At 41.4% G+C, this 25,896-nt stretch overlaps 1 protein-coding gene across 2 annotated transcripts in view; it reads right to left on the bottom strand.

The window, feature by feature from the left end:
* The window catches only part of MEI4 (meiotic double-stranded break formation protein 4), a 239,641-nt gene extending 219,695 nt beyond the window's left edge, over window positions 1-19,946 (bottom strand). The window contains exon 1 of one of the 2 annotated variants that reach the window (XM_069598037.2): window positions 19,504-19,946. The gene's annotated coding sequence lies outside the window, so the exon portion shown is untranslated. The remainder of the gene's footprint in view (window positions 1-19,503) is intronic. The other variant, XM_069598038.2, reaches the window with a different exon arrangement.
* Between the last annotated feature and the right edge of the window lie 5,950 nt (window positions 19,947-25,896).

The following is a 25,896-nucleotide window of genomic DNA, read 5'->3' as shown; positions in this document are numbered from 1 at the left end:
ACTTAATCAGAGTATAAAAAATGATACCCATGGGATCATCTTAACCTCTAGGCTCCCCACCCAAAAGTCCCAAAAACGCGAATGCCTGGAGTACTGAAGCCAACATCCCATTACATTGCTGCTTTATGACAAAGCATGCCAAGGTCATTTGGAAATCCTACTCAGGGCGTCACTGGTTGTTTTTTTAATCCTCTTCTGAAATACAGTGGTAGTTTAAATTTTATTAGTAACGGTAAGTCATCACAACAATTGTAATCACTGCAGAGCAAACTGAAGCTATACCTTATAACTGGTGATGACTTTTTAAAAAGGAGATACAACAAGTAACTGAGACATGACAGATAAATTCAAACACATCTAGAGATAAACTAATGGTTTTTATGAGGACCTCTCCTTACAAGACCATACACTTGTGAATGGTTCCAAGAAAGACAAGATTTCAGGAATTCTGGACACTAACCTTTAAATCAACACAGATCAAATATATCAGAAAAAAGATGATGATGAGTAAGTATAAAAGCTTGAGAAGGCAACAAGAAGAATCATTAAGAATGAAACACATCAAGTTCACTCCACTGAAATTATATCCAAAGCCTCTTCTTTCATTACAGCTACCAATGGCCCATCTGAATTACTCACGGTTACTATGAGCTTTCTGCACAGAAAATAATATGCACATGTATGAGTGAACACTTTACTATAAACAAAACTTTACTGTTAATGAACAGACTGACAATTCTGTAAATATTGATGTTTTACCATGGCTTCTCTTCTCTAAGCTCTCATTTCATGAAATGATAACTGAGTTTGGACAGAAAATTTATATACACAATAGTTATGGTTTAGTGGTGGGCTCTGGTTTCTTTATTTTTAATTGGAGGATAATTGCTTCACAATGTTGTGCTGGTTTCTGTGAATCAGCCATAAGTATACACATGTCCCCTCCCTCCTGAACCCCTCCCCCCTCCACCGTGCTCACCCCTCTTAGGTCATCGCAGAGCACCGTGCTGAGCTCCCTGTGTTAGACCGCAACCTCCCACTAGCTATCTGGTTCACACATGGTAATGCGTATGCTTCAACCTACTCTCTCAATTCGGCCCACCCTCTCCTTCCTCCGCCACGTCTACAAGTTCGTTCTCTGTCTGCATCTATTTCTGCCCTTCAAATAAACTCATCAGTACCATTTTTCCAGATTCTATATATATATGTATGTGTGCTAATTTATGAAATGTGTTTTCCTCTTTCTTACTCCATGCTGTATAACAGGCTCTAGTGATGTTCATCCACCTCATTAGAACTAACTCAAATCCATTCCTTTTTATGGGTAAATAATATCCCACTGTGTATACATATATATCACAACTTCTTTATCCATTCATCTGTCCATGGACATATAGGTTGCTTTCGTGTCCTTGTTATAAATAGTGCTGCAATGAACACTGGGGTTACATGTGTCTCTGTGAATTATGTATTTCTCAGGGTATATGCCCAGTAGTGGGACTGCTGGGTCATATGGTAGTTTTATCTCTAGCTTTTTAAGAAATCGCCATACTGTTCTCCATAGTGGCTGCGCGCTCTGTTTTGAGTAGACTGGTATTGATAAACGATATGTCAAACTGCACTGAGACAATTTGACTTCCAACGTTTAAAAAAATCATATTTTCCACCTTTATATTTAAGGAGTACCTTTACATTACATTTTATTCCCTCAATAGGAAAGAATTCTTAAACAGACACGCGGTATAAATTATAGAGGGCAAAATAACAAATTTTACTACATCAACAGTTTAAGTCTGTTCAGAATAAGACACTACAAACAAAAGAATAGTAAACCACAGTCTACCGGAGATATTTTCAACATATATAGGCAACAAAGGATAAATATTCACAATCTATAAAAAAAAAAGTCTATAAATGAGTAAAGAAAAGATTGTGCATTAGAAAAGTAGGCAAAAGAGACGAACAAGCAAGTCACAGTAAAGGTGAGAAAATGGTCTGTAAACATATGAAAGATGTACATATATATATGATGAGACATGTTCAAAACTACTCACAATGTCATTGTTTCTGATGAAAATTACAACTTAAATATCTGCTAATAGAAAAATACCTAAATAAATTGAAATAAACTGACACAATCAAATATTACTAAGGGATAAAAAACAAATGAACTAAAGCTATACACATGAAAATGAAGGAATTTCATGGTTAAAAGAATAAAATAGAATTAAAAATGCATATTACTTGATGTAATTTATATAAAGAGTACTATACATTTTTAGATATATAACCACCTATAGGAAAAATACAAAGGCATGCATTAGGTAATATATTCCAAATTTAGAACTGATTATTCATGCAGGGGAAAAAGGGGTGAAATCAGAAAAAGGAAGGGTTTTTCCTGCCTTGCAAAGATCTAGTTTTTTAAGCTGGACTTAAAAAACTAGTATTTGTTGCATTATTCTTTATGCTTTTTGTATGTCTTAAAATGTTACAGCATACGTGTATTTTAAAGATTTTATTTTCTATTGCAATGACTGTATGATCTTACATATGATTTACATAGAAGGGTTCAGGGATTCCCTGGTGGCCCAGTGGCTAAGACTCCATGCTCTCAAAGCAGGGGACTAGGTTCAATCCCTGGTCTGGGAACTAGATCCCACATGTTCCAACTAAAAAGACCCCGCATGCTGCAAATGACTGGAGATGCTGCAGCTAAGACCCAGCACAGCCAAATAAATAAATAACTATCTTAAAATAACTAAAAATAAATACAAACAGAGTTCAAAGGTGAAGTTTTCAAATTCATGGAAATAGTTAACATAGTCAAGGCCAACCCAACTGCTAAAGGAAGTACCTACTGTGGGTGTCACCACGAAACACGGAAACCGGTCTACCGGCTCTCAGTTTTTCCTACACACCTCTAATGACCTCTGTTTCTTCCACATCCCTCTGAATCCTGTTTCACATCTATACAGAAGGCAACATTAATAAGCTAATATTGTCTGCTGCTTCTTTTAGGAGGCGCAATCAATAAGTTCTATCAACTGTCAGAAATGAACTATATGCAACACTGAACATATGCACATATTTGAACTATTTTTTAAAAAATGTAAAAAACCCACTTAAAGATAAACAAGGCTAGAATTTTACTTGGGTGCAATTCATAAAATTATCAGAACCGGAACACTAAAGGATACAATGTGTGTGGCCAAAAGTGTTACTGAGCACTTAGGGGATAAACCCCCTCTTCCAGGAAGCCTTCCTTAATCATTTCAGCCAATAGTCATTTTCTTTTTTCCCAACAGTTGTTGAGTGGTTCCTCACCTGAACCACTGATTCTGACTCTTAATCAATAACTATCTGCTTGCTTTGTTTCCCTCTGGTAGGATTAAGTACCTGGGGGATCGCGGGTTATAGCACCTTCCCTTTTTTCACTCCTTCACCAGCACTCCCAAAAGGGTCTGAATAAGTTTTCTTAAATGAATTAGACAGCAGAGGGACTAAGGGCCAGATGTCAGAATAGAGAGCCTGCAGTCTGAATCAGCTCTGCCCTTTGCCAGCTGAATGACAGTGTAATGGCTACATCTCACTTTATTCATACAATGGAAAATATACTGGTAACATTCTCATAAGATTGTCTTAAAAACTAATGTAAATCAAAGTTGAAAAGCACATGCAGTAGTAGCTGGCACATGACTGGACTCCAGGGTTGTTAGTTATTTTTATCACTAGCACTATTATTACAGCTATGCTACTACACTACTGTTTGTGTGGAGGGGAAAAATGAGTCTTCCAACCACATGATTCCTAAGTTTGTGTTCTCATACCCAATTTTTAACAGTTCGCCCATTACAGTGATCAACGTCTTCCTTGACATCCAATTAGTAAGTCTGATTCCAAATGCAGTTCTGGTGTAAGTAGAAAAACAATTATTCAATTCTGTCCCCAAATGTTCCTTCCCTAGACAAGGTATTTGTTTACTTAACAAGAGCTTCTACTATGATCACTGTTATTAACTAACGTTTATACTGACCTTGTATCTATGATGAAATTATTTTAATTTCAATATATTTTGTAAAAGCATCAACAGTTTTTATGCATCTACTGCAAATGTTATATTCTTCTATAACATATCCCCCTTCTCATTTAAAACAGAAATGTAAACAAACTCATTCATTGGGTCATTATTCTCCCATTCCAAGGGTATCTGCAATGGTTTGGTATTTAGCAATGACAGATTTGCAGCACTGAGAGCTCCTCAGTGATTAAATACACTGAAGAGCAAACTGAAAATCAGTTTCAATAAGCAGCCATGGGATTTTTCGGGCACTTCAAATAAACCTGATTCTGCAGCTTTAAATTCAGGACAGTGTGCCCCAGCACTAACTGCTGACAGCATTGTTTGATCTGGGGAGACGTGCAAACATTCAACAACAAACAAGCATGTGTCAATAATTCATAGGTCTAGAGTCAACTCCAGCAGCAGGAGAGTGGACTCTTTTTTCCCCTGTATCCCAAGGCTTTTTTTTTTTTTTTTTTGCTGTGAGTTAATTCCTCGCTCTTCAGTCTGCCAGGAGTCAGATCAGCTGCTACGATCAGGTGTTCTGCTAACTTAGGTCGCTTTAGTCCAGGCCGACCAGGCTTCAACATACAAGTCTCTGAACCACAAGAGACAGGCATCAGTCTGGAAACGTGGCGCTTCGTGCCCTCCTGATAACCATGACTTCACCACCTCCTTCATGTCGATGAATGAGGTTTTCTCAACCCAACCCTGAGAACTTGATTTGGGCAGATAACATGTTTCTAGACTGTTAACGCAGGGAGCCAAGCTGAGACATCAGCACCCTTAGGATGTCTGAATGCATCTGCATTTCTGCCTCTCTTGCCCTGTTAATTCCCCTTCATCCAGTAACTCCGGAAACCATACTAACACACAACCAGCTAACAAATGGGGGCTGTGATCACTCTGAAGAGAGATATTATAGCTGTGAGATACACCATCAGAAATTGGAATGATCGAACAGCGACAGTGAGCATATAAACAGGAAATTCAATGACTTGCTGCTACTTAAAAAAAAAAAAATTTGAATGCTTTTGCCCACCAAAGTCTGACCTTGAGTCATCTGAAATTGAAGCCCATGATAAATTACATTTTCTTCATTTTCAGTAACATTTTAAGTTGAAAATGTTAATATTTCACTCCAGGAGTCCAGCTCAGATAACTGCTCTGTGAGAAAATACCCTTGAAGCACAAGGAAATTAATTGACAAATGAATTTATGAAACTGAAATATTAAAAGAGCAATTAATAAATTTGCCAGCTGTACTTTTCTTCTGTTAAAAAAAAAAACAAACAGTAGCACCTCATTGGGCTTTTTGATGGTGAGACCACATCAGAAACGTAAACATAACGGTAATTCATTCATTTATTCACCAAGTATTTTTTATGACCTGCTCTGTCCAGAGAATATAGCGGTGATGAAAATAGACGCATTCTGGAGCTCACATTTCTTATTTCTTACATTCTCCTGGGGGCAGGGCAAGGGAAGCGGGGAGAGTCACAAAATAAATACATGTAAAATGATGTACATTGAATCGTCATACACACAACTGAGAAAACTAATGCAGGTACGATGGCAAGAGAAGTTAAGGGATCAGCTGCCATTTAAAATATAAAGGTCAAGAAAGGCATCAATGAGCAGATGACGTGACTGAGCAAAGACGCAGAGGAAGATGAGGGAGCAAGCTGTGCTGAAACAGAGAGCAGGGAGGGTGAAAGAGGAGGCCGAGGACAGGCTGGGGTGCACAGAGCACTCTCCCCAGCACATCTGACGTGACCCCCATAACAAAGCTGGGTTTTAGGGCAGGTATCATGCCAGCGTTACATGAGGGTGCTGAAGCTCAGCCATGTTGCCACCTGCCCAAGGTCACACAGGGAGCAGCAGTGCTGACACCTTCCCCTAGGGGCTCCTGCTCCGTCCAGAAGGTTTTCAACTGCACCCAGTTTTTCCACTGCTTCCAATGCTGTTATCGCAACTTATTAGAAACAACCCGTTAAACCCAGATGTCAGAAAGGTGACTGTAAGGGTGAGGGCTCAGGAGGCAGCACGTGGAACTGAAGAGAGAAGCCTCCAGGAAGCACAGAATTTGAAGGGCTGCCTTCAGGAAGAGGAGAGACCGGTGTTCAGCATGCCCCAGAAGGCAGAACTGGGCCCAATAACTCGAAATCACAGGGAGACAACTTTCCAGTAACTGGATGAATAAAAAGATCCAGTGACAAGAGCTAGCCAACAATGGGATGGGCTGGCTTGTGAAGCTATGAAGTTCCAATTACAGGAGTTATTCAGGTAGAGGCTGAACGGCCATCTACTGTCTGAGATGAAGACAGCTTTTGGCATTGATGTGCAGGCTATACGTACGGATGGACAGATGGCTGTTCCAGTTCCGCGATTACCCAAGCACTGGGCAGGGCAATGTGGCAATCAGAAGTTCCAGAGGTCAGACAGCTGGGTTAAAACCCAGTCTCCACTATTTATATTCGCTTTGCACACTCTACAAGCCTCGGTTTGCTTATCTGAAAAATGACGCAAATTACGTCAAGTCACCTCACGGTGCCTTAAATTAAAGGAGATAATCCATGCAAAGGACTTAACACAGGGCCTGGCACACAAAGGTCAGTCAATTCAGCTAATACAGACATGTGTGTTTGGGAGCATGTGTATAAAATATAAATATATATAAATAATGTGTGACGTTTGTTTTTCTGTTTTTACTCTTATACTCAGTGGTGAGAAGAGTTCAATATCCAAAGCTGAATTGCTATAGAATATTAAATAACAGGATGATACTAACCATAATAGTTTTAAAAAATATTTAAACAGCCAGCTTCTTGGCCTGATCATTTCATATTGTATCTCTTTTAACTACCAGGAGATATGCAGAAAAGTTCATCTTTTAAACATCTGAAGTGCCAATTTAAAACTTATGAGAGGAAATATCAACATTTTCTTAAATGAAACAACTATTAAAAATTCAGTACTTTAGCATAAGAAAGAATGCCTAACAATCTACACCTGTATTTAATGTGCATTTATATGCAAATTCTTGAGTGTATATACACAAACACACACACTCTTAAATATCTTTCTACTTCAAAATTATAAACTAGAAAGCCCATGGTTACTTTTAAATTACCTGTTAATAAGCAAAATTATTTCATATATTTCTTATAAGGGTCAAGAATTTTATGCGTATGTGTCTATATTAATAGAAAATAAAGGAGAAATAACTATAGAATGTGGCATCTCTAGGCTAAAATCTGGAGATGCTTGTGGATGGCAGAGAGTGAGTTATACAATTTTAGCTTAATTTGCCATCATTCTTTTCTCATTCTGGATAAACTAACATTTATTATTCATTGAGAAAACATTCAAGTATGGATATGATTGATAAAAGGAAGACTATGTTTTAGGAAAACTCAGGCAATATTTTATTTCTGCAGCAGGGTGCTCAACACTTTTAGAAAGTCATGGAATGATGCATTACAGACAGAAAACGCATTTCCAATAATAGTATTTGTTTGAGACAACAGGATATGTATGGATGCATATCCATCATTATATTGATCCTCCCAACAGCCCTGTGCCATAGCTGCTATTACCCCTGTTCTATCAGTATGCACACAGGGGCTCAGGGGGTAAACTGCTCAAAGCCTCAAAGGAAGAAGTGAAGATACAATCCCATTCTAAAACCTTCCATCTTTCTGTATAGTCTGCCATGCGAAACGTTAAATTACCAAATCTGGGCACAGATAATCTATTTCAATAAGTGCATTTCGAACCAAAACTCTGTTGGATATATCTCATGGACTCTCAAGGGCATGCTGTCAGAAGGGGTGATCCAGCCTGTCACCAAAGACAGCATCAGGAATCCAGTCCAGTCTCAACAGATAACACCACACTGAAAATGTGATTCCCTAACCATCAGTTCTTAGCCAGTCCTGCCAGACACTCTATAATGTCTGCTTCTATTAATCCCAGGTCCACCCTTAAAGCAAAAATAATATAAAGTCCACTTTCCCAAATCACCCTCCAAGGATCTGAAGTGAGCAATCACTATCTCCCTTTACAAAATCCCCCAGACCCCTTTCTCATAACATCGGAACAGTAAGCCTCTTTTCACTCTGGCGGCCCCTTCTGGTTGCATGTGATTTGTCAAAACCTCTCTTCGGTGACACTCAGCACTAAACCTCCAATCCCACGGTGAACACGGTCAGTTACGAGCCTTCCTGTCGCCAGGTGGTATTAAGCTGCTGAACTGTCAGGTCTCAGTGACGACTCAGATGGACACAGTGGAAAAACAATTAAGACCTTTCTTTCCAAAAGTTCTTTTGAGCTAGATCTCTACTTCCACAACTGATTCCTGCTGAGAACCAAACACTTGACTTCTCAGGTTTGCAATCTAGGCACAGAGGAACAAAGCACACACTCTCATGACGGTGGGCCTCCTCTGCGACCCGTGGTGTGTCCCCCGACAGCAACGCCCTTCCCTGAGCCCCGTCTGCAAACTCTCCACTCGGCCCTCACTGCCTCCTTCCGCCGCCTCGTCTCAAGTCTTCTGAATTCTCCCCTCCCGCCTTCCTCACCTTTTGGTCTGCATTTCCACAGCACTGGGAAACACAGAGATCCCAAGGCAGGATCAGCAACCATTTGGGGGTCTTGCTCCCCTACTAGACAAGAGAGTGAGCCCACCGTATTTGTGGACCTTGTCCTCGTCGGCTGGACTTGGGAAGGTCAAGCCACGCAGCACATGAGTAGCTACAGAAAAGGTGAGAAGTGGAGCAGCTCAGGGAAACAAGGCTAAGACCGGAGGAGTCACAGAACTGAAGGCCGGCTTAGATATATACAGCCAAAGGAAAAGGCATCAGCAGCGGGAAGAAAGCCTCGAGCCTGACTGCAGCGTGAAGCCTTGAAGGGAAACATCAACATCTCTTGAACACCTCCGCACACGAGCCCCTGTGCAGTCACTTGACAGCCAGCGCCTTGTGTGAGACCTCATTTAATAGTTCTGGGACTGGGCAAACAAGCTCCCACCATACAGCACAGGGAACTACAGTTCCTGTCAGTATCCTTATCAATATTCTTATCAATCCTTATCAGTACCCTGTGATAAACCAAAAAGGAAAAGCACAGGAAAAAGAATGTATACATAACTGAACTACGTTGCTATACAGCAGAAATCAACACAACATTGCTACACTTCAACAAAATCTGAAAAAATGATTGTGTTGTAGAATTTAGTATCATTTTTTGGAGTTAAGGAAACAAGTTCAGAAGGTAGCTTTCTCAAGGCTATCTGGTTAACAAGTGGTGGAACTGGACTTTTTAACTGTCATCTCTCCACACGTTCTTTCTGCGATACACTTCTGAAGCTTGGCAGTTGGAACTGAATGTAACCTGGCTAGGAATGGGCCTCTCTGAATTGCCCTGTGGTCCCCTTGTGTCTACTCTGACATTCATTTCAGGTTATCACCACAGCAGCGCGCGTGAGCGCGTGCACACACACACCCCCACACACACACACAACGGCAGGCCCACTATCTCCACAAGCAGTGCTAGATAAGGGATTTTTTACCCCCAAAGACAGCCTAGTGAGACAGGCATGAGCAGTACTGCATACTAATCAACTCTGAAAAACTCCCATCAGAAATCATTTCAAATATGTGTTCAAGAGGCAAGGACAGCGTAGGAAACAGGAGAGCAGGTTTGGGAGGCAGGGTTCCCAGCTCTGCCGTCTATTAGTGTGACCTTAGACAAGTTACTCAAACTCTCTGTGCCTCAGTTTGCTAATCTGTAAAGTGGGATTCAAAGGAATACTCAACTTCTAAACTAAGGAGAGGAAGTGAGTCAAGGCACATGACCCCTACGTACTCTATCAGGCACACAGTGAACAATGCAACACTTGGTGCGCTTGAGGCGTGTATGGGTCAATGAGTCAAGGCCAGTCCACTGTCTCCAAAGCCTGTGCCTCTCTCTGCGCAGCATAAACCCAGTGAGAACTCAGGGAAAGAGACACTTGTGGGCTGATGTGAACAGGAGGAACAGAACTCTGGAGCCAGCCTAGAAGATCTGAAGTATGAAAAGGACTCAGGCAAAGGAAGGACAAAATCTGATGGGCTGGACAGTACAGGCAGCCAGCAGATAACAGCATGCCTCTTTGTGGGAGAGGGCATGGATTTCTGACTGAAGAATATGGTATTTGGGGAAAGAAAGGGAAATAATATAGAATAAGGAAGCTGGGATCTTGAAGGTCAGTTAGAGGAGTCTGAACTCACTGCCATGGATGGCTGGAAACAGGCATGGTCTTCGGTGTGGATAAGTGCAACACTCCTAGTAATGTTTTAGGAAGAGAATTTTTCTAAGGAGTTAGGGACTGCTGACACCATAGAGGGAAGAAGGGCTGGAAGGAGAGCCAGGCCAGGATGCTAACGTGTACACACAGAATATGAGATGCCTTGAAAGATGTCTGTGACACGGTGGGACTTCCTGCCAGACTGGAAAGAGGGAAAGTAAGGGGATACTTGCATATGATTTCCATATTAGGCCAGCAATGTGACGGACTCCAATCAGAAAATCATACTAAAATTACTGGAAAGTCGAAAACATGCAAAATAACACTGATAAAATATTTATTCTGAACACTGTGACTATTCTCAGAAGTTTGTTTCCTTAATTCTTTACTGAAGTTTCGCTTATTATCAATGAGTGATGAAAAGGAGGTAAGCACATTAATAATGAAAGAAGCCAGCTTCCTGCCAAGTAGTTTGAATCAGTGCCCTTCTCGGTGATCTTATGCAGTAGTCATATTTTTGGAGTATGCTGGGAAACTGGGAATTTGTCCATTATTTATCACGAAAGATTTTTACATCAGCAACCTAGTAAGAAATGTACCTTTGGGGTCTTTGAGCTGAAGCACTGCTTCATTTGCTATTTGCAAAGATGCTGCAGTTATTTGCCTGTATGCGTGCAGTACATTCTAAATCACAATTTTGGTCTTTGGAAACTGACCTTGATGAAAAGAATTTATTGGTAATATATGTAATTTTAAAAACTCTATTCATTATATAGATGAAATAGTGCTTACTTATTATCAGATAGATAGATAATCTGTTTATTTTCATAATTTGATAACGGATGGTGGATTGTTTTTTGGTTAGAAAACAAGATAATCTTGTAAGAGTGGGCGCTTTAGGAACCATATTTATAAAAGAAATAGCTTTTAAGAAAGCAGCAATTTGTTGGGAACTATGTAAGCTCTTGTGCACTGGCATAAAAAAGCAGATTATCATGAGAAACTTATACTTCTGCCCACAAACACACACCATTTATCAGTTGTGCCAGGCACAACTGGAAATAAGGATGCTCTTTCTCTCAGAAGCTTTCTTTCTGGTGGAGGCCAATACATAAGAAAATAAATAAAACATCAACTAGTCAGGAAGCAACAGTTAGAACTGGACATGGAACAACAGACTGTTTCCAAATAGGAAAAGGAGTACATCAAGCAGTATATTGTCACCCTGCTTATTTAACTTATATGCAGAGTACATCATGAGAAACGCTGGGTTGGAGGAAGCAAAAGCTGGAATCAAGATTGTCAGGAGAATTATCAATAACCTCAGATACGCAGATGACACCACCCTTTTGGCAGATAGTGATTGCAGCCATGAAATTAAAAGACGCTTACTCCTTGGAAGGAAAGTTATGACCAATCTAGACAGCATATTAAAAAGCAGAGACATTACTTTGCCAACAAAGGTCCATCTAATCAAGGCTATGATTTTTCCAGTGGTCAAGTATGGATGTGAGAGTTGGACTACAGAGAAAGCTGAGTGCTGAAGAATTGATTCTTTTGAACTGTGGTGCTGGAGGAGACTCCTGAGAGGCCCTTGGACTGCAAGGAAATCCAACCAGTCCATCTTAAAGGAGATCAGTCCAGAATGTTCATTGGAAGGACTGATGCTGAAGCTGAAATTCCAATACTTTGGCCACCTGATACGAAGAGCTGACTCACTGGAAAAGACCCTGATGCTGGGAAAGATTGAAGGTGCGAGGAGAAGGGGATGACAGAGGATGAGATGGTTGGATGGCATCTTCGACTCAATGAACATTGAGTTTGGGTAAATTCTGGGAGCTGGTGATGAATAGGGAGGCGTGATGTGCTGCAGTCCATGGGTTCACAAAGAGTCGGACACGACTGAGCAACTGAACTGAACTGAACTGAATGCATGAATAGCAACTTTGGATAAAGTATAAAAGCAGTTCAGAAGAGGAAGAAAGTAGCTTTCTCAGACCATTGTTCCAGAGATAAAAAGAAATGGGTCATAATCTGCTACTCTAAAACCATTTGGGGGGACTTGTAAAGAATCATAAGTATGTTTTATTTTGTTTTTTAATCCTGTGAGAAAAAAGCTATTCATGAAAGTAGAAGGAAAGCGACCGTGAGCAAGCAGTCTCTGAAATACATTTCCTCGCAATTATTAGAGATTAAGAAAGTCACATCTCTCTTTCCAACAATAAAAATTACTTTCTAATGAGTTGTTTTCATTCTACTATTCATCCAGATTAAACCAAAGCACACATTAAATACAAAAAGATTTATTTTCCAGAGTTCTGCGAGGGTGAAAGCAATCTAATCAAAAACGAAATGGGGAATGAGCTAGGTGAATAAATCCGAAGGAAGAATTAAGCTGACAGATATTTTGGAGGCCTGTTAAAAAATAAATTGGATTTTCATTATAAAAATTGACTTAAATAAATGATACACTTAAGAACCCACTCAGAACATTTCCTTAAAGTCAATTTGATTATCAGCCCCAAGATATTGCATTTCAATATATTTTGTTATATTTCCAAAATACAACAGGTATGGGAAAGGACGTACACAGAGTAAATGCCAACAAAATAAAAAGAAAGAAAGAAGTACTAAAAAATCTTTGATTCTGATATCTGATGTTCAGATTTGAAACCTAAATAAAAAGTTAGGCAAAATATTTTACATAGTGCCACCAAAATAACTAGAGGATAATTAAATTTATATTTGAGGAAAAGCAAAAGGAAACTTGATAGTAGACAGAACCCTCTAAAGATCTATAATTTATAAATTACTTTACTCCCTTGATGGATAATCTGTAAGTATAGATAAATCTAATAATAGGGACAATATTAAGCCTTCATCTAAGATAGCTGTTCATACAACAAGTGACAGTTGTGTCCGACTCTTTGTGACCCCAGGGACTATATAGTTCATGGAATTCTCCAGGCCAGAATACTGGAGTGGGTAGCTGTTCCCTTCTCCAAGAGATCTTCCCAATCCAGGGATGGAACCCAGGTCTCCTGCATTGCAGGCAGATTCTTTACCAGCTGAGCCACCAGGGAGGCCCTGTTCATATGACATGTGACACTTTATCAGCAGAAACGGGGAGCATGAATGTGTGTGGCAGTGGGAAGGGGGGCAGGTGGATCTATTCTCTATATTTCCAAGCAAGGAATGATGAAGTACAGACCACCTCATAATCTTTGGAGGTAGTAAGCCTTCTAGGTAAAATTATCATGTTCATACACTCAGCAGGTAACACCGAAGAAAAGAGATTCTGTCCTAGGCACGCCACCTTTAAACAGATAAAGCTGGTAAAGGAATGCAGAAACCTGCTGTCTGAGGGACAGAGGAGTAACATGTAAACTGGGCTTGTTCCATGAAACCCCAAGGAACAGGACAAGGATGGGAGGAGAAGTTGTGGATACATATTCTGTCAGATGCGTTAAAGACTGAGAGACAGCTTTAGGAGGAATGAGTTCCCTGTTGTGGGAGGTATTCAAGCACAGAGAGAGATGACAGGAATGGGGCAGAATGGATCTTGAAAATTAAATGGATCAGGACCACTGCCACCCTGAGATCTTGTGATGATAAGAGACAGAAACCACAGCCACTGACTTGGGAGACTTAAAAACCATTCAGTGACAGTGAGATACAATGGATGCCTTTGAGAAAGTGTTGAGGACACAGTACCCATGAGGGTTCAGGCAGAAAGCTTCGGGTACCTCAATGTGGGTAATGTGAAGCAGCGCTTAAGAACGAGCTACTTTCAAAGGTGTGGGCAACCTAAGGGGGAAACACAATGTGCAGGGGACCAGAAACAACAGCAGAGGCCAAGGGCATCCTCCACTTCCCTTGGATCTAAAGGGAGGAGAGGAGGGGCAGTTACCAGGGCTGGGAGAGAGACCCGCGGAGGACAGGACCACCCGGCAGGAGCTGTGACCTTCCATCCCCAGCATCCTCCTCATGACTGTAGGGGGAGCAGGGGCTGGTGTGGGACCTGAAGGGTGGTGGGGCACAGAGATCTGGGAGGCCAAATGGAAGACTTCCAGCACAAATGCCAGCAAAGCCACGGAAAACAGGGCAAATGGGAAGGTCCTAGACGAGGGAAGAGGCTGGACTGCCTTCTCTCTAGGTCTCTTCCGAAGAGAGCAACATGTCTTTTCAGTTAAAATGAGAGTCACAGACCCATGTTTTTTTTTACCATCCTCGTATATAGAGTGTTGGCTCTTTCTGATTCTCCGGGCATTTGCCGGGATTTGTGTTCTGAACTAAGCACTCAGCTGCAAGGTAATCGCTCTACCCAAAACAGAAGTGCCATAGGAGACAAGAGCTTCCCAGGTGGCGCTAGTGGTAAAGAACCCTCCTGCCAGGAGAGGTAAGAGAAGAGGTTTTGAGCCCTGGGTCAGGAAGATCCCCTGGAGGAAAGCAGGGCCAACCCGCTCCAGTATACTTGCCTGGAGAATTCCCATGGACAGAGGAGCCTGGAGGGCTACAGTCCATAAGGTCGCAAAGAGTCAATCAGAACAGCACAGCACAGGACCTGAAGATCTGAACACAGAACCATCTAGCCTATGTCAGTTAGGCGATTTTCCATCTGATATCCTGGCTACTCGTTCCTTCATTCACCAGATACGTTTAACGATCTGGACTCAACTGCCAACAAGAAAAGTCCATCACTGCCTTCACTGAGCTATCAGCCGACTGTCAATCATTCCAATCTACAACACTCGCTGTTCAGTAAAGTAATCTCAGAAGTGCTATGGACCAGAAATGCAAACTATGACCCACAGGCCGAATCTGTGTGGCCTTGCTTCCATCAGCCTTGTTTTACTGACACACCCATGTCCATTAGCCTATGTGTGGTCTATTGCTGCTTTAGTGCTACAACCTCAGAGTTGCCGCAGGAGGACTGCAGAGCCTGATATATTACTAACTGGTCCTGTACAGAAAAGTTTGCCAACACTTGCTCTAAATAAAACCTAATGCTTTAAGAATAAATATATGGAGGGAAACATACTGTCACTGATCAAACATCCCTGGGTGCCCTAGCTACAAACCAAGTCATGAGGGAGGTTGGCTTTCTGCCAAGTTGCATCTCTACTGTTGTTTTGTTTCTGTATTTTTTTTCTTCTTTCATTATAAAGGCAGATTAAAAAAGTGTCACGTGGCTAATGTCTTCTATTTAACAGCTAACTCTTATTCACATTCTCTTATATTGTATCTAGTCTTTTGACTGATCAGAGTTCTTCCACATCATGGAAGGCCCATTTTTCCAACAATCCTGTTCGCTGAATCACACCAAACAAGTTTTGACAGGGGTGATTTTAGGCTATCTTTTAAATTGAACAATAAAATTGATTTTAACAGCACTTAGCCAATACTCAAGTGCTATATAAATGCAAAATCATAGCAGCAATAGTACCTTCACTTTCCTGCAGAGAGAAACAGGAGTGGATGCTTATTCCCCAATCACTTGACCCACAGAGCATTAAAATTTTAAATGTATTAAAAAAAGAAAAAAACACTAGCTTTCATTGGCTGTTACCAAAATTTCCTAATATGAAGTGACAGGATCTGTGCCGGTTGTGGTTCCTCCGAAGGATGTTAAGAGGCTCAGTGGTGGCTGTGGCTGACCGTTGATTTGCCACTCCCCAAGCCCTTTTCATCCCCTAAATGGGAATCAATGTAGCATGAATAAAATTAATCGGCCATTTAGTTCATATTTAGTCACTATAACGAAGCAATAGCTGGCTTGAGAACGATCTTTGCCAAGCCTTGGTTCCTGAAAGTTTTCCCATCCGCTAACCATAATGCACATTTCAAGTGTCGAGAGAAAGGACACTGAGTCCACCAGCGAACTCAGAGCCAAGAATGAGATGGTAACAGGAGGCAGCATGGAGAAAGCCTGGCTGATCTGGTAATAAGAGAGGTTTCTGTTAAGGACCAGCTTAGACATTCTATCCTTGAAAAAACACCTTCCCTGATATCTTTAGATCAAGTCATTTCCCTCCAATACCTAGCTCTTAACACACCATACTCTTGTATCACAGTTGCAGCTGGGTCATTCTTTACTTCCTTGGTCCTTTGATGGCAATGACCCTCAGTGAGTTCCACTGAGCTCATGACCTGCCTGCGCAGAGCAGAAATTGCTACAGCGAACACACAATAAGCACTAAATATATATATATATATAAAATATATATATATCAAATATTATATATAATATATATTTATATATTATATATATTTAATAAATATTAAATATATATAATATATATAAGCTGGCTGACCTGATGAATGAATGGATAGGTAAGCAAGCTGGATCCTAGGCGCTCTGATAGCATGTGAGAATACCCTGGTCATTCTACAATATGCTCCTCAAAACTAATGGCCCATGTCTTCCTGTCCTGAACTAGGCTCTAGGAAAATGCACAAACTGCACACCAGCTCCTGGTATCCTCACCACCAAACTACCTCCTCTCTGCTCTTTCACTCTCTTCTTCTGTCCTAACTTCTCTTGATATATAATCCTGACCAAGTTACTCCCAGACACAAAAAAGAAAAAAACAAAACAGTATCCCATCACCTCCACCTCACCTAGCTGTTCTTACAAAGGCTGAAAAAGACAAACCTGATGCCTACCTGCAAATTCTCTTGCCACTCCTCTGCAGACCTCGCCCTAAAAACCATGCCTCTATTCTTAAAATGCTTTGCTCTCTGACTTTACTGCCACGATTCCCCTGATTCTTCTTCTATACCATGCCCTGTCAATTCTACAATCGAATATATCTATAAACTGATCTTCTTCTTCCCAAACCATTAACACCTCTTGTCTTTATGACTGTATCAGTCTTCTGCCAGACCTCTCGGCTCCCTCCAATCCATTCTGCACAGAGAAGTCATACGTGCACCTCAATAATGCTCCAAAGTAATTTCACTGGTTCTATTACATTGTGACTCTGGCCCTCACCTTCAAGTGCCTTTGTACCGCAGAGTTTAACTTACATATGACAAATATAAGCCCCATGAAAGAGCTATTCTGTCTGATCTTCACCACAATATCCAGTGGACTCCTGACATCTTTATATATGTTAAAACATATTCAAGGTAATGTTTTCTAAATCTTGACAAGGCCTCCAAAATACTGGTTATGGAAAGCTGGTTCCAAATACTGGTATCCCCCCCATTACTCATGAAAAAAGAGCAAAAATCTTACTAAGAGTCATCAATTTGTGTTCCTGACCATCATTCCCGGTTTCTCTCTTAATTTTGTCATTTGTGGTCCATATTCCTGCTCTGAAAGTCATCCAGATTATGCATGTTCCAAATTATACAGGCTCTTTATTGCACTTGATCTAAAGACTTCTAAAGCAGTAAGTCTTCCCAAATATAAATAAGGAGAATAGTTGCTAACACAATTTTCTGCTGAGTTGACTGAGTCTCACTGTAGCCACATGAAACACTGTAAATCTCTTGATTTTAAGTAGAAAAAAGGCAGTTGCAAACAATCCGAAGAATGTGATCAATGTGTATGTAATTAGAGACAAATACTGCTCTTGAAAAATATACCCTGCTCAAGAACACAGTCCAGGTTATGAGTTTTTCTACATTATGAGCATTTTATGAATATTAAATAACAGTACATGTCAAAATCTATGGCTCCTGATGACCAGAAGTCCAAAATGTATTTCTGAACTTGCAGCCTATGAAGCTATACAAAGCCTTTCATGATTCAGTACAAACCACTGGTCCCATCTTACTGGCTGCCACTTTTATTAGACATTCAAGTTATACTAAAACACTGTCTTCTCCCCATATGCTTGCCTTCCTGCCTTTACTCTTATCATCCTTTTCATTTGCAATGTATTCCCCACTTCTACCCCATTTCCTAAATATCTGGTACCTACGGCCACTGTCAGGGTGCCACCTCCTCCAGGGAGCCATCTGCCCCGCAGCATTTTATCTAAATTTCCTAATGAAATCCCACCCTGCCCCTGAATGTTTCCTACCTAACTCTTCATCTGTATCTACCCCAGGCTTGGGAGGTCTTTCAAGGAGGAGACCATGCGTGTGCCATCTTTGATACCTACAGCACCTTACATCAGTTCAGTTCAGTCGCTCACTCGTGTCCAACTCTTTGTGACCCCATGAACCGCAGCACACCAGGCCTCCCTGCCCATCAGCAACTCGCAGAGTCCACCCAAATCCATGTCCATTGAGTCGGTGACGCCATCTAACCATCTCATCCTCTGTCGTCCCTTTCTCCTCCTGCCCCCAATCCCTCCCAGCATCAGGGCCTTTTCCAGTGAGTCAGCTCTTCCCATTAGGTGGCCAAAGTATTGGAGTTTCAGCTTTAACATCAGCCCTTCCAATGAACACCTAGGACTGATCTCCTTTAGGATGGACTGGGGTTCCTTCAAAATAATGGGCGCTCAATAAAAGATGTGTTGGGGACTTCCCTGGTGGTCCAATGGCTAAGACTCCACACTTCAACGCAAGGGGCTGGACATCCATCCCTGGTCAGGGAACTAGTTCCTACATGCCCCAACTAAAGATCCCCAGCCGCAAGGAAGATTCCATGTGCTGCACCTAAGAACCAGAGAGCCAAATAAATATTTTTTTAAAAATAAATTAAAAAATGTGCACAAGGCAGTGATCTACCAACCGCAGCAATGGCCTCCAAGCACAGGCATTTTCTCCCCCCAGGAGGGAACCCTTTTTTTCTTTTTCTTTGGCGGGGGGGGGGGGGGGGGGGATGAGGGGGGCGCCTCAAATGCATGGAGGTTAGAACATACCCAGGAGATGGTGATGGACGGGGAGGCCTGGCGTGCTGCGATTCATGGGGTCGCAAAGAGTCGGACACGACTGAGCGACTGAACTGAACTGAACTGAACTGAGAACACACCCAGGACGACCACACATTTGGAAGCACAGGCCGGCGGAGTCTAACTCCAAAAGCTCCAGCGCCGCTGCGATCCACTGCATCGGGTAGAGAGACACGCGGAACACGTGCTGAGCTCCGCGTGGAGCGGCCCATGGCGCGGATACGAGTCTCCGAACGAGGCCACGCGCCAGGCACGCGAGGAGGCGGAGACAGGGGAGCGGTGCAGGGCGCCTCCCCACCTACCTTCGGGGACCCCGCAGAGCACGGAGGGCTCCTCCCGCGGGGCGCCGGTGCAGGCGGGGACGGGGCCGCAGGGACTGAACTCTGCGACGTCGCCGGCCGCCCGAGCCCGACCGCCCAGAGAAGGCCGCCCGCGCGGCGCCGGCTTCCGTCCGCGCTCGGGCAGCGCGCGAGGAGGGCCCGGCCGCGCGCCCCACAAGGCCCCGCGGCGCGCTCGGCCTGCGGCGCCGGGGCCGCGGGGCGGGGTGTCGGCCCGGGTCGGGAGCGCGCTTCCCGCCGCCTGGGTGGGAGCAGGTCGGCCCGGCGGCCCCTGCGAGTGTCCGCGCCGCGCGGGCAAAAGCTAAGGCGAGGCCGCGCGCCTCCCTGAGGACTGCGCCCCCTCGGCCTCCAGCCGGAAGGGGAAACCGAGGCCTCAGAGGAGAGCAAGCCCTTGGGGAGACTTCTGGAAGGAGATACGGTGATTCCAGCGGGGTAGGAGGAGCGACTTGGACAGGATGAATTCGAAAACGACTTTTCTTTTCCCAGAAACGAAACTAAACTTGTGTTTCTTCCAAGAAATTGTCATTACAGAATGACGTTGCTCTCTGTTCACCTTTAGCATCATATGTATTGTCTATTTGGGGAGGGGGAGGGGGTAGGAGCCTTACATCTTACAAAAAATGCTTCCATCGTTAAGAATCCCAGTACGATTCCAAGCATCCTGAGGACAGATTCTCGGCAGGTTTCTTTGGTGTTATGCGCAGTGCTTGATCGCTATTGGGTAGAAATCTCAGCATATATTTATGGTATAAAATAGCAAGCATGTCTACGTGGACATCTGTATGTCTGAATTTAACTAAATGGATGAAACTTTCTTATTAAGATAATACATCTGCATCCAATCCGTTATTGTACATTTCTTTAAAACGTTAAGCATCGTTGTTCTAGCCTTCTGCCCCTTAACGAGAATCAATACTGTGAAGTCCATTGTAATTTGTTTAATATGTTCTTTATTAATCCTGAAGAGGATTTCATGTAGGCGAAGACAGAATTATCTTGAGCTAGAAATTAATGAACCCTCGATTACTGTTTACTGTATTTGCTGTTTTCTTTTGAAGACATGTAAATCCAATCATAGTGCTTTGATCACAGACATAATCTAAGGTCACAGATTATGCAAATTTGTCCGTGTTGGTGCAAGTGGGAAATGCTTTTCAGTTCCACTCATTCATTCATTATGCAAATTGGACTGAACTTCTATTATGTGCCAGGCACTAAATGAGGCATGATCATTGCCCTTTGCAACTGTGCAGTCTGGTAATTAAAACAAATGGGTAAACAAACTATCAAGATATAATGCAAGCACTGAAATTCTATTGGAAAACTGCAGAGTCAGTTTGAAAATTTTATCCTTTCTCACCAAACTGCTGCTAAGTCACTTCAGTCGTGTCTGACTCTGTGCAACCCAATAGCAAGAACACTGGAGTGAGTTGCCATTTCTTTCTCCAATGCATGAAAGTGAAAAGTGCAAGTGAAGTCGCTCGGTCATGTCTGACTCTTCGGGAGCCCATGGACTGCAGCCTACCAGGCTCCTCCGCCCATGGGATTTTCCAGGCAAGAGTACTGGAGTGGGTTGCCATTGCCTTCTCCAGGGCAAGTATCTATTAACCCATTAATCTGACAAACATTTACCGTTTTTTTTTTTTTTAAGCTTCTGAACATAGAGTGGTTATGGATTTTACAAAAACGCATAGTAGAAAATAACTTCCATGAAAATTGTACAAGTTTTCATACCTCTTTTTGTCTTACTCATCCCTAGTGGGAGTATGTAATACGTATGTAATAAGTCATCATTAAATGTTTGGTGAATAAAAAATAAATGTATCTTAAAACATTTAATTTGTGCTTTTTAGAGAATTTTCTATAAATATTGTAGTCTGGCTGCGTGTACCAGAGTCCAAACAACTTTTCTAAACTAGTTTATAAAGACCAAAGGAAGGTAAAAATGTACAAAAATGCACCTGCAGTATCTTAGCTCTTGTTGTTCATTGCACTTAAATGTAGAGTATTTGAAGGGGGCTTGAGTAGAACATCAGAAAATCATGCTTCTCTCATGTAAGGTTTCAAGACAACAAATTCATTGATTGCCAGTCTGTACATAAAAGAGGAAATTGTTAATGGCACCTACAAATTTCCAAGGTCCAAATAAAAATACAAAGGAAAAATGGTTTACCTCTGTGCAAAATATGAAACTTTAGATGGAGAAGAATATTAAGTTACTATCACCCAGTTTAATATAAATTAAAATAAGTAACTGGAAAAAATAAGTCCAAAAGATGTAATCAAGGAACAATGCTAATTTTTAAAAAGGTTCATGTTTCTTATTTTTCGTGATATGCTATTTCTTTTTTTTTTTTTCTTGGCCACACTGGGAGGCCTGTGGAACTTCCTTGACCAGGGATCAAACCTATGCCCCTTGCAGTGAAAGTATGTAGTGTTAACTGTTAACCACTGGACCACCAGGGAAGTCCAACAATACTAAATTTTAAATAGCTGTTTTAACCACAATGAACAGAAAGTAGAATATCTGATAAAATGCCAAACAAGAATGTAAATCATATTTTTAAAAGACTACTGTTAAAAATGTTATTTGATTTCATAAAGATTTGCATTATTTTAAAATGTAAAACTGTGGAAATGGTAGTAAACTGTTCTATGAAGAAATTGAGAAACTTCAATAATTCCTAGACCAACACCCATTTGCTGTTGTTCATTTGCTCAGTTGTGTCCAACTCTTTGCGACAACCGCATGGACTGCAGCACACCAGGCTCCCCTGTCCTTCATCATCTCCCAGAGTTTGCTCAAACTCACGTCCATTGAATAGGTGGTGCCATAAAATCATCTCTCTCATCCTCTGTTGTCCCCTTCTTCTATCTTCAGTCTTTCCCAGCTTCAGAGTCTTTTCTAATGAGTCAGCTCTTCACATCAGGTGGCCAAAGTGTTGGAGCTTCAGTTTCAGCATCAGTCCTTTCAATTCAGGATTGATTTCCTTTAGGATTGACTTGTTTGATCTCCTTGTAGTCCAAGGGACTCTCAAGAGTCTTCTCCCAACACCACAGTTTGCACCCTTTTACACAGGAAAAAATTTAGCTCCGGGTTCAATTTAGTAGTTCAAGAAACATATATTGTATTGTGTCCAAAGTACAAATAAGAAAATCCTTGTTCTCAGTGATCCTGCCGTGCAGCAGGGGAGCAAACTTTACCATCAAGACTAGCAAACACTGAACATACTGTTGTAGCGGGTTGTCTAACTGAAGTCATCCTCACAAAAGTTTTAAAGGGGAAGTACTGTTTTCTAATCTTATTTTTTCAATGAGGAAACAAATTAAAATTTAGATTGGTTAACTCATCCAAAGATATTTAGTTAGTAGATGATCTTGCACAAAAATTCATAAACTTCATCCCTTCACTCTAGCACATCCAGGAAGCCAACTAAGACTCTGTTTAGCTGCTGTCCTTTAATTCCATTCCCTGTACAGAGTATCTCATCCACTAGTATTTTAATATTTTCAGCAGTATCTGAGGCAATGAACTGTGCAGTGCTTTTAACCATTCATCAGACTTCTTGGACCTCAGTGTCTTGGTTAGACCTGATCACTTTCACATCTATTTTAATTTCACATTGGTATTTGTCATCTCTCACTCTTCTGTGCCCCATATTTTATTTAAATTGATCTAACAGCATAACATGACACGACTGAGCGACTTCACTTTCACTTTTCACTTTCATGCATTGGAGAAGGAAATGGCAACCCACTCCAGTGTTCTTGCCTGGAGAATCCCAGGGACGGGGAAGCCTGGTAGGCTGCTGTCTATGGGGTCGCACATAGTCGAACACGACTGAAGCGACTTAGCAGCAGCAGCAGTAGCAACAGCATAACATAATTTTCAGCAGATTATGATCTCATGGTTATTAAAATTAACATTATTCCACAAAATTCTACATACTACTATCTTTACTAGTTCAACTACTGTTAACACAAAATTAGTAATTTGTATTGTCATGTATATAATTATTAGTTATAGTCCAGAATGGCATCTTGCAACTTTTCCCTCATCTTTGTCAATATGATTGGTATCTTTGCTTTAAGAAGAATAAAACCATGGGATTTCCCTGGAGGTTCAGGGGCTAAGACTCTGTACTCCCAATGCAGGAGGCCTGGGTTCGATTTCTAGTCGGAGAACTAGATCCCACAGGCCTCAGCTAAGAGTTCTCATGCTGCAGCTAAAAATCCCACATGGCACAGTGAAGACTGAAGATGCTGTGTGCCCCAAGTAAGACCTGATACAGCCAAACAAATAAATATTTTTAAAAAGAAGAGTAAAGTCCAAAAGTGTTTCCAACTGTTTAAGACCACTGACAGTGAAAAGTGTTAGTCAAAGTGTTTGTTGTGTCCAACTCTTGCAACCCCATGTTAGCCCTCCAGGATCCTCTGTCCATGGAATTCTCCAGGCAAGAATACTGGAGTGGGTAGCCATTCCTTTCTCCAGAAGATCTTCCCAACCCAGGGATCAAACCTGGATTTCCTGCATTGCAGGCAGATTCTTTACCATTGAGCCACAAGGGAAGACCTTAAGACGATTAAATTATGTCAAATTCATGAAAAAAATTAAAAGTTTTTTAAAAAGCACTTAATTTTGTATTTTAGAGTTTAGAATTCTAGAAAGGAGGAAAAATTGAGAACATTTTCAGATAATCTCCCTATTCCTTTCTTTAACATAAAGAGGAAAGGATATATATCTCTTTTTAATATACCTAAAATTACATATTGTAAAAATAATTATTACACAAATTAGAAAATGTTACTGTGCCTAGATGATTATATTTGAAAAGAATTTTTGAAGTATAAGACATCATGAGAAACACTGGGCAGAATGAAGCACAAGCTGGAATCAAGACTGCCGGGAGAAATATCAATAACTTCAGGCATGCAGATGACACCACCTTTATGACAAAAAGTGAAGAACTAAAGAGCCTCTTGGTGAAAGTGAAAGAGGAGAGTGAAAAAGTTGGCTTAAAGCTCAACATTCAGAAAACAAAGATCATGGCATCCAGTCCCATCACTTCATGGCTAATAGATGGAGAAACAATGGAAACAGTGGCAGACTTTATTTTTGGGGGCTCCAAAATCACTGCAGATGGTGACTGCAGCCATGAAATTAAAAGACACTTACACATTGGAAGAAAAGTTATGACCAACTGAGTCAGCATATTAGAAAGCAGAGACATACTTTGCCAACAAAGGCCCATCAGGTTAAGGCTATGGTTTTTCCAATAGTCATGTATGGATGTGAGACTTGGACTATAAAGAAAGATGAGCACCAAAGAATTGATGCTTTTGAGCTGTGGTGTTGGAGAAGACTGCTGAGAGTCCCTTGGACTGCAAGGAGATCCAACCAGTCCATCCTAAAGGAAATCAGTCCTGAATATTCATTGGAAGGATTGATGTTGAAGCTGAAACTCCAATACTTTGGCCGCCTGATGAGAAGAGCTGACTCATTTGAAAAGACCCTCATGCTGGGAAAGATTGAAGGTGGAAAGAGAAGGGGACGACAGAGTACGAGGTGGTTGGATGGCATCACTGACTCAATGGACATGAGTCTGAGTAAATTCTAGGAGTTGGTGATGGACAGGAAGTCTTGGTGTGCTGCAGTCCATTGGATCGCAGAGAGTCAGACACAACTGAGTGACTGAACTGAATTAAACTGAGGACATTTTTATTTTGAGTTCACAGAGAATCTTTGGCTTTAAAAGAAACACCGAAAAACAAAGCAAAAATCTATTTGTAAAATGACTGATTCTTTTTCCTGTGAATACTATTTCCTAATTTATGTGATTGTAAACTCAATTTGTTTCTCCCAGAAGTCTTGATTCCAGCTTATGCTTCATCTAGCTCAGCATTTTGCATGATGTACTCTGCATTTAAGTTAAATAAGCAGGGTGACAATATACAGCCTTGATGTACTCCTCTCCTGATATGGAACCAATCTATTGTTCCATGCGCAGTTCTAACTGTTGCTTCACGACCTGCATACATATTTCTTAGGAGGCAGGTCAGGTGATCTAGTATTCCCATCACATTTCCACAGTTTGTTGAGATCCACACAGTCAAAGGCTTTGGCAATGTCAATAAAGCAGAAGTAGATGTTTTTCTGGAACTCTCTTGTTTTTTCAATAAGCCAATAGATGTTTGCAATTTGATCTCTGGTTCCTCTGCCTTTTCTAAATCCAGCTTGAACATCTGGAAGTTCACGGTTCACATACTGTTGAAGCCTGGCTTGGAGAATTTTAAGCATTACTTTTACCAGCTTAGACAGCATATTGAAAAGCAGAGACATTACTTTGCTGATAAAGA

This window comes from Ovis canadensis, chromosome 8, assembly GCF_042477335.2.
Source record: "Ovis canadensis isolate MfBH-ARS-UI-01 breed Bighorn chromosome 8, ARS-UI_OviCan_v2, whole genome shotgun sequence".
Classification (NCBI taxonomy): Eukaryota; Metazoa; Chordata; class Mammalia; order Artiodactyla; family Bovidae; genus Ovis; species Ovis canadensis.
This window is presented reverse-complemented; position numbering and strand designations above follow the sequence as displayed.